The 8,337-nt window shown below is 36.7% G+C and overlaps 1 pseudogene; it reads left to right on the top strand.

Moving 5' to 3' along the window:
* The first annotated feature begins 3,831 nt into the window (after nucleotides 1–3,831).
* Nucleotides 3,832–5,425, top strand: LOC148877232 (uncharacterized protein At4g06744 pseudogene; annotated as a pseudogene).
* Nucleotides 5,426–8,337: the final 2,912 nt, after the last annotated feature.

Here is an 8,337-nt window from a genome sequence, read left to right as displayed (position 1 = left end):
CATGCTTTGCAACTACCTTCAAGGGGTGTTGTTGTATTTATCTTTAATCCTTTTTCTCAGTAATGCAATATCCTCTTAAGTACAAAACAAAAACCTTGGAACAATGAAAACTTGACCATTGAAAGAGTTGCATCTATCCACTAGCCCTCCTATTTTTCTTCTTGTAAATTAATTAAAAATTATTTGATTTCTGATTTCATAAGCAAGTCATAAGAACTCCCTCATTAGATGAACTGAATCTTTGAGGTTAAGGATATAAGTTTCTATTTTCATGGTTGTTCACTATAAACAGTTAGTATACACACACATTGTCTGGATTTCTTGGATCAACAGTAAGAACTTTGAATCGATTAAAAGTTATACACTTAAATTACAAACCTACTTAAACATTCTATTTGCAAAAGCACGTTTCTATATTATTGCCTCACCAGATAAAGCAGAGATAACCATAGTAATCACATTAGCAATATAACTCTCTGATATCTTAAGAAAGGACAATACAAAAACCAAAGGGAAGCAACTCTGATGTCACAAGTTCTAATTTTTTTTTCATTGGGGAGAGTTTAAATTTTTAAATTTCATTTACTCCCACTAAAAGTCCATGATTAAAACCAGAGTCCAATTCACAATTTTTAGAGTACAATCCAGATAAGTAGCTCCATTTCCTTATCTGAGTGACGCCTTCATCAATATTGAGACCTTCAATTTATGATTGAGGCTTCACAGAAACCGCTTTACAGATAACAACCAAATAAAAATAAAAGCAGATTTAGTTTTTTTATAAACAAGGTCCTTTGTTCAAGTTGCCTTTGATCAATGAAGAGAGAGGCTTGTGTCCATATAAGACGCAATCAATTAAAGCAAAGAGGTAATAAAGGGAATCATTGGAATTTTTTAAAAAATATTAACCGCATATGATGTCATGTGCTAACAAACATGGAGGGAGAATTAAAGGATCGGAGAGGTTTTTGTCTATTGATGTCATCTAAAAGGAGAGGTCTAAGCCCAATTAAAAAAGTAAGAAGATGTTTCAGTATTTAGGTGAAATATCAAGGGAGGTTTAAGTTTTTTGCCTTTTCTTTTTTTTTTGTAAAACCCAATTTTAATAGGGAATTAATTAACTCATAGAGTTGAGTTTCATTTAGAAGTGAAGTCCTTTCGCTCTCTACGAAGGGTTGGAAGGAGAAAACTGTACATAAGGCACTTTATAAGTCCATCCTATTTCTTGCACAAATTAAGACCGAGTTCCCATCAATATCAATTCCTCTTTAAAGAAAGTAGAGAAAGGACATGCTAGAGTGGGGAAAGGAAGATGTTGGAAGTGGCTCGGTTACAGAGTGAAAAACCCGCCCCAATCACGTATACAACCACATTCTATGTCACGTTTAAATCGGAGGAGAATGACAGTTCATCCTAGTGTCAAAATTTTTAGGCCTAAAATATAATTTGGGTGCGTATCAGTTCGGAATTGATGTCAATTCACTGTGGGTTTTTGATATTTTAAATGTTCATAAGTCTGTAATGAAATTCAGAAATCTGCATTGGGTTTGTCCATACTTTTTTTGTTGAATCTGTTTGGGACATGTTACATGTAAAACACCAACCCCAACCTCAGCCCAACTAAAATACAAAAAAAATAAAGGGAAGTAATTTCACATATTGTGATGTTCAAGTAATTGCCACCCGGATTTAGAATCCATTTGGTTTGCAGAATAGGAGTCTTGAATCAAAATCAGAATCCAACCCTTTGGTTGGGAGGAATCAGAATCCATTTTCCACTCCTAATGGAATGATATCTCATCTCCCTCAAGAATGAGAATTCATTCTTAGGGGTGCAAGTGGATTGGATCATGATCCGATCCGATCCTATTTGGTCGAATTTGGATCACCCAAGTTCGGATCTTCGGATTCCCCCCTTTTCGATTTGAAAAGATCCAATCTGATATATATTATGCATTTATAAATATAAACATATATATATATATATATATATATATATATATATATGCTTGTATGTGTGTGTGTTATTTATTAATTTATAAATATAGTTTATATTATATTTTATAATTTTTTTATTTATTTATAAAAACATGTATATATATGATGAAAATGGTTAAAAATACTTGTCCTTTTTGTTTTTACTTTATTTAAATTAGTATATTTTAATTTTTTAATAATTTATTAAATTTTAAAGAAAACAAGTTGGATCGGATTAGAATCGAAGATTTGACTTACCAATAGGATTCAAATGCAAATTCAAATCGAGTCCTATCAGATCTGATCGGATTGAATCCGACATGAATAGTATCGAATTGGATTCAAATATACCCCGATTCAAATCCAATCCGATCTGTTTGCATCCCTATTTATTCTAGTCAATTCCAAATCTCAATTCCAATTTTCGAACCAAATAGATGGGAGGAATAGGCCATTTTGATTATGATTCCAATGGATTTTAATTCCAATTCCAATTCCGATTCTGATTTTAATTCCAATTGTGAACCAAATGGATCCTTATTAAAATTAGTGTCAGTAAATAGTATAAATAAATTAAACTAAATATTATTAAAATATTATATGATATCAAAATTAAAAATGGTTGTAATATTGCAATTTATGAACAAAATAAATTAAAAATTGCTTATACTAAACATGGAACTACACCATTTTAGTAACACAACATTCAAACCATCTTAGATGGATCAAAATATAGAAACAAAATCGAATTCTATCGTACCAAATATGGGTACATCTAGACCTGGCAAAAAGTTGACCCAACCCGCGAACCCGACCCAACCCAACCCAAAAAAGTAGGATTAGGGTCTAATATTTAACTACCCGAATACGAAAATGACCTGACCCAAAAAAAAAAAAAAAAAAAAAAACTAGGTTGGGTTGGGTTGGGTCATGGGTCAATCCGTTGACCCAATTGTCAAGTCTAATTGGGATTGTTTATGCATTGTTAGAAATTTTCACTCTTTAATTTTTTCTATTTAGTCTTTACTTTTTATTGTTTACTCTTTAAGTTGTTAAATGTTCAGATTTTTTATTTTATATTTAGAATTTTAAGGTTAATTGTGAAATTATCCGAATTGACCCATAGGTCAACCCTAACCCGAACATTTAAGGTTAGGATCTAGCATTTGACAACCCAACCCGAACCCGACCCACCCAACCCAATTGCCAGGTATCCATATTCCAATTATACACCGATGGAATTCAGATAACTCTCAATAATGGATATAATTGGGATATGAAATTGGACAATCGAATAGCATTGGAAGCCCTATAATGGGGTGGGGTGGGGCCCACTTACGGTCGATGTGAGTAGATTTGATGATTAAAAACTAAACACGTGGACCTAATCCAGTAGTGTCCAACTTGAGGAGATTCTTTTTTTTTTTTGGGTAAAGAACTGGAGGGGATTCGAAGATCAGAATTATTGAGTGGTGATTTAAATAGAATTATCCGAATAAGCTTGTTTCTTTTAATTATCCGAAAATCACTCGGCACAACCATCCATTCTGGGTACTTATAGAAAAAAAACATCCATTATTGGTGGGCCCAGGTGCTAGTGTCCATCAAATTTAAATTCGGGTCGAACTTTTAACTCAGCATGGCTTTCTCAGCCAAGATGATTGTAAACGATAATAGTTGTTGTGTTAGCTGGCGAGTGGCGACGACGACTTGAATAAGTCAATACCCCATATTCCATCCATCCGCTCTCTGTTGTTGCTCTTTATTATTTATTATGCTCTCGTTACCCATGCCTTCAACGATTTGGCTCCTCCTCTTCCTCCTTCATCTTCGTACCTTCTGAAGAGAAAGAAAATGGAGAGAAAAGGCAAACCAAGGAAGAAACAAGTGTCCGGATCGATGATGGTCAATATCATCGTTTCTTTTTCTGCTACCAAGTTCCCTGCTCCTCTCACCTTGTTCATGTTTCTTTCATGTTTTCTCCACCTCCAAGTTCTTGCTGATACCTCACCTACCGCAAGGGAAACGCTAGATGTTACAATAGGCGGTGGTGGCTATTACCAATATCCACCTCCACCTCCCGGAACCAAATATTCACCACCACCACCTCCTCCTCCTCCCGAGCCCAAATATCCACCGCCACCACCGGCTTTTGAAAGTGAACGACTCAAGTTAGTGTATCCTTACATCGTGGAATTAAGAAAACGACTCGAGTACCATGACCCCAAAGGCAAATTGAAGTCTTGGAAAGGCACAAATATCTGCAAATTCGAGGGCTTGTACTGTGAAACCGTGCCAGATTTTAAAGTCAAAGCACTCGCCGGTATTGACTTCAACGGTTTCAATTTTGGCTTAGGTTCCAACGTAAGCCTTGAGGGTATCATCGAGAATCTCTCTGATCTCGCTATCTTCCACGCCAACTCCAACTTCTTCACCGGTAAAATCGTCCCCCAGATCGGCAAACTCCGATTTTTGTACGAGTTGGACTTGAGCAACAACAAATATACTGGTTCCTTCCCAATGCCCGTCCTAAACGCTAAAAACCTGTCCTTCTTGGACCTTCGGTTCAACAGCTTTTGTGGGTACCTCCCACCTGACGTGTTTACGCTGAACCTAGACGTTCTCTTCGTCAACAACAACCAATTCGACGGTCCTATCCCCTATAACCTCGGTAGCACGCCGGCACGTTATCTCACCTTTGCTCACAACAGGTTCTCGGGTTCGATCCCGCGAAGCATTGGCAAGGCCGCGGGTACCTTAACTGAGGTGCTCTTCCTCAACAACCAGTTGTCAGGTTGCCTACCCTACGAGATTGGCTTCCTGAAGAAGGCAACGATGTTCGACGCCGGGAACAACCATTTGACGGGTCCGATACCGTACTCGTTCGGGTGCTTGAAGAGAATGCAGCTGCTCAACTTCGCCGGTAATAAACTTTATGGGCAAGTACCGGAGGTAGTGTGCGCGCTTCCTAAGCTTGCTAACTTGTCTCTGTCGGACAATTACTTCACTCAGGTGGGTCCCAAGTGTAGGCACTTGATCAAGAAGGGGCGACTCCATTTAGAAAACAATTGCATTCTGGACCTGAAATCACAGAGATCACCGGCTGAATGTGAGAAGTTCTTTTCATCAAGCATGGAGTACTGCAGCTACGAGAAGACGTTTAATGTGATTCCATGCAAGCTTCGTCACCATTCTAAGAAAGCCTCGTCAACTCCTCCCTCAGCACCAGCAGTCAGTCCCTCGCCTTCTTATAAGGCTCTCTTAAGGCATCGGCTGTGATAGAGATAGACTGGCATCTCTCTCTCATGCAGTTGGGCTTCGTCATTCATACTCTGTTATGTTGTATTAATGAATAATAATTCCTCGTCGCGTGGTAAAAGCAATTAAAAATAACGAAAATCTCGCTGTAAGCTCTGTAGCGTTGTACTGTTGTAGTAGTAAAGTAACACAATAAACTGTTCAACTGATTTCCTTAATTCATCGTGCTTGCCATGTTTGAGTTAACAGCCCTTGGTCAAACAAAGAGAGTACAACTTACCTTCATTCATTCTTTTACAGAAAAAGTAATTAGTGATCGCATGAAGAGTAGTTCCTTCTGGGACATGCCATTTTGATGAATTCTTAGCACAAGGCGTTAAGTTCAGTAGATCCGGATTCCGGAGTGATGGCCAGTAAGCCTTACTCTACTTCCGATTGATAACCGAAATTCCGAAACATGGAACCGAGTCAGCTCTAATCCCTAGCTTAGCTAGAACTGTTTGACTTTAGAAAGATGTTTTGGAAGCTGTCGTAATCAATAAGATCTTAGCAGTTCAAGAATGTTTGGTAATGTTGGGATATGCACATTGCTGATGTGGGCTATTTAGAATATATTTGAGACTTGGCCTGTCTAATTGGGTCACATTGACGCAAATGAGAGTGCATCCTGGTCTTGTGAGTCCCACCTAGAATTACCATGTATGTGCCCTACATACACTTACCACTATCTTGCATTGATCACGAATAACACCATATGGATTCCTTACAGTTTTCTCATAAGTGGGTCCCACATGTCAAATTTATGGGGCCCACCAGTATGAATTTGTATTTGTTATACAGAATTTAATTGAAGGAACTTCGAATATGATATTGTATATTAACTACATAAACATGTCCAAAGCAGTTTGGAAAACATATTGAGTGTGCTTATAAATCATTTTTTGGACTAACAAGATAATAATTACGGAAAATTTTTTAAACTACCCTTAAGGTTTAGGAAATTGACTAACTATACCCCTACTATTTCAATATTATCTTAAAGTACTCTTATTGTTTCTGACAATTAACTAAATGCCTGTTTGGCAAGTCTTTTTCAAAAGATCTGTTGCAAAATCTGATGGTTAAAAGAACAGGTGAGCTTTTGCAAATAGATCTTGGAAGATCAAAGACTGTTTGGTTAGAATATTTTTAATAAATCTTCGGAAAGACCATAAAATCTGGAAAACCGTTTGGTAACTCCATGAAAATATGTGTTATATATATGAATGTCTCATGTGTGGGCCAACTAACCATTCATTTAACACGTGGGACCCACATATAGGTCTAAATATGCATTTCATAGTTGTGGGCCCCTTGTGCGCTTACCATAAATGGGCCCTACATTAAGTCCACATATGCATATCCATCACTACGGGGTCCACATATTTTTCAAGGTGGGCCCCACATACATTTCAACATATATAATACGTAATGTCGACCCCACAAACATTTCAGCATATAAATAATACATAATGTTGGCCCCACATGCAATTCCAACTATGTATATCCTTATGGAGTTCATAAATATTTTTTCAATGTGGGCCCCACATACATTTCAACATATGCATAATGCACTAATGTGAGCCCCACATGCAATTCCAGCTATGTATACCCTTCATTATGGAGTTCATAAATATTTTTTAATGTAGGCCCCACACATTTCAATATATGCATAAGGCATTAATGTGGGCCCCACGTGTAAGTCCACTTATGCATGTCATTCATTTTGAAGCCTATAAATATTTTTCAAGGTGGGTCCCATGTACATCTGACATATGCATAATGCATTAATGTGGGCCCCACATGCAAATTATATCCTTCATTATGGAACATAAATATTTTTTCAATGTGGGCCCCACATACACTTCAACATATGCATAATACATAATGTGGACCCCATATGTATTTACCATTGGTGGGACCCACTTACACATTCAAATTTTTTGTACATGTTAGTAGCATAATAACCTTAATTTTAATAATACAACTTTAGTATTATACAACTATAAAGCATATCTAAAATGGAAAAGCCATACACTAGTTCATGATAAGGACATACTAACTGCACTTTTAGTGGTATCTATCCTACTTCTAGACTAACAAAATGATAATCAAAATCAGCAAAAAAATGATCAAACACATCATGGCACAGCAACAAGCACAAGCCCCAATTGCAACAACCCACTCTTTCTTGTAATCTGCATGTTCATGAGCAATACTATCTTGTTCAATGATGCAGACTTCTAATTCTTCCGAGGTGTAGTTATCTGCCCACATGAAGTTATATTCATGTGGTTGAAAGAAAAGATTGTTAATAATTTTCAATCCATGTCAAACACAAATATTAATCAATATGGTTTTTTGGGTATTGGACTTATACCTCACCGGTTGGACATTTATAAAACCATCTTCCATAATTTTTCTCAGTTTTTGCCATCCACAATTTCATACGTCCATGCCCACATGGACACATCGGTCCCTTTCGATTTGTTGCCATGACTAAATAATAAAACAATTGAATATCATATTACAATAAAATTGTTTGTAACCTAACAAATGATTTGTGAAATTTCCAACAAGCACATGATCATTAGTCAAGAACATACCAATGTCATAATTAAAAACACATAAGCGTTAATTGTTAAAAACACATAAGCACTAATTGCTCAATAATTTATTGAAATCCCCAACTAATTTGATTGCCTCCTACGTATACTTCTTCGGTGGGTGCAATTGACACGTAAGTTGTAATGATCAGCCATCTTGAACATAATTTTATCACGAACTTGTTCCATCCGTCTAGATGCTTGAGATCCTACATCAATAGTTGTTGGTGTTGTACCATGAAACATTCCTCCCTCTCCTTCAATAGGAACACCATCTTGAAGGAAATCATTCCAACACACATCTTGGATTCTCGATAATCGAATGAAATTATGTAACACACAACAAGCAAATACAATTCTAATTTGCTTGTGAAGTGGGTATGGAGGCATCAACTTTAGTATTGGGAATCTTGCCTTAAGAACACCAAAGCAATGCTCTATGACATTCCTTAATGAA

This window comes from Nelumbo lutea, chromosome 1 (genome assembly GCF_056320005.1).
Source record: "Nelumbo lutea isolate HS-2025 chromosome 1, American lotus-T2T, whole genome shotgun sequence".
NCBI classification, from domain to species: domain Eukaryota; kingdom Viridiplantae; phylum Streptophyta; class Magnoliopsida; order Proteales; family Nelumbonaceae; genus Nelumbo; species Nelumbo lutea.
The sequence above is the reverse complement of the archived record's forward strand: the minus strand, read 5'-3'. Positions and strand labels throughout refer to the sequence as shown.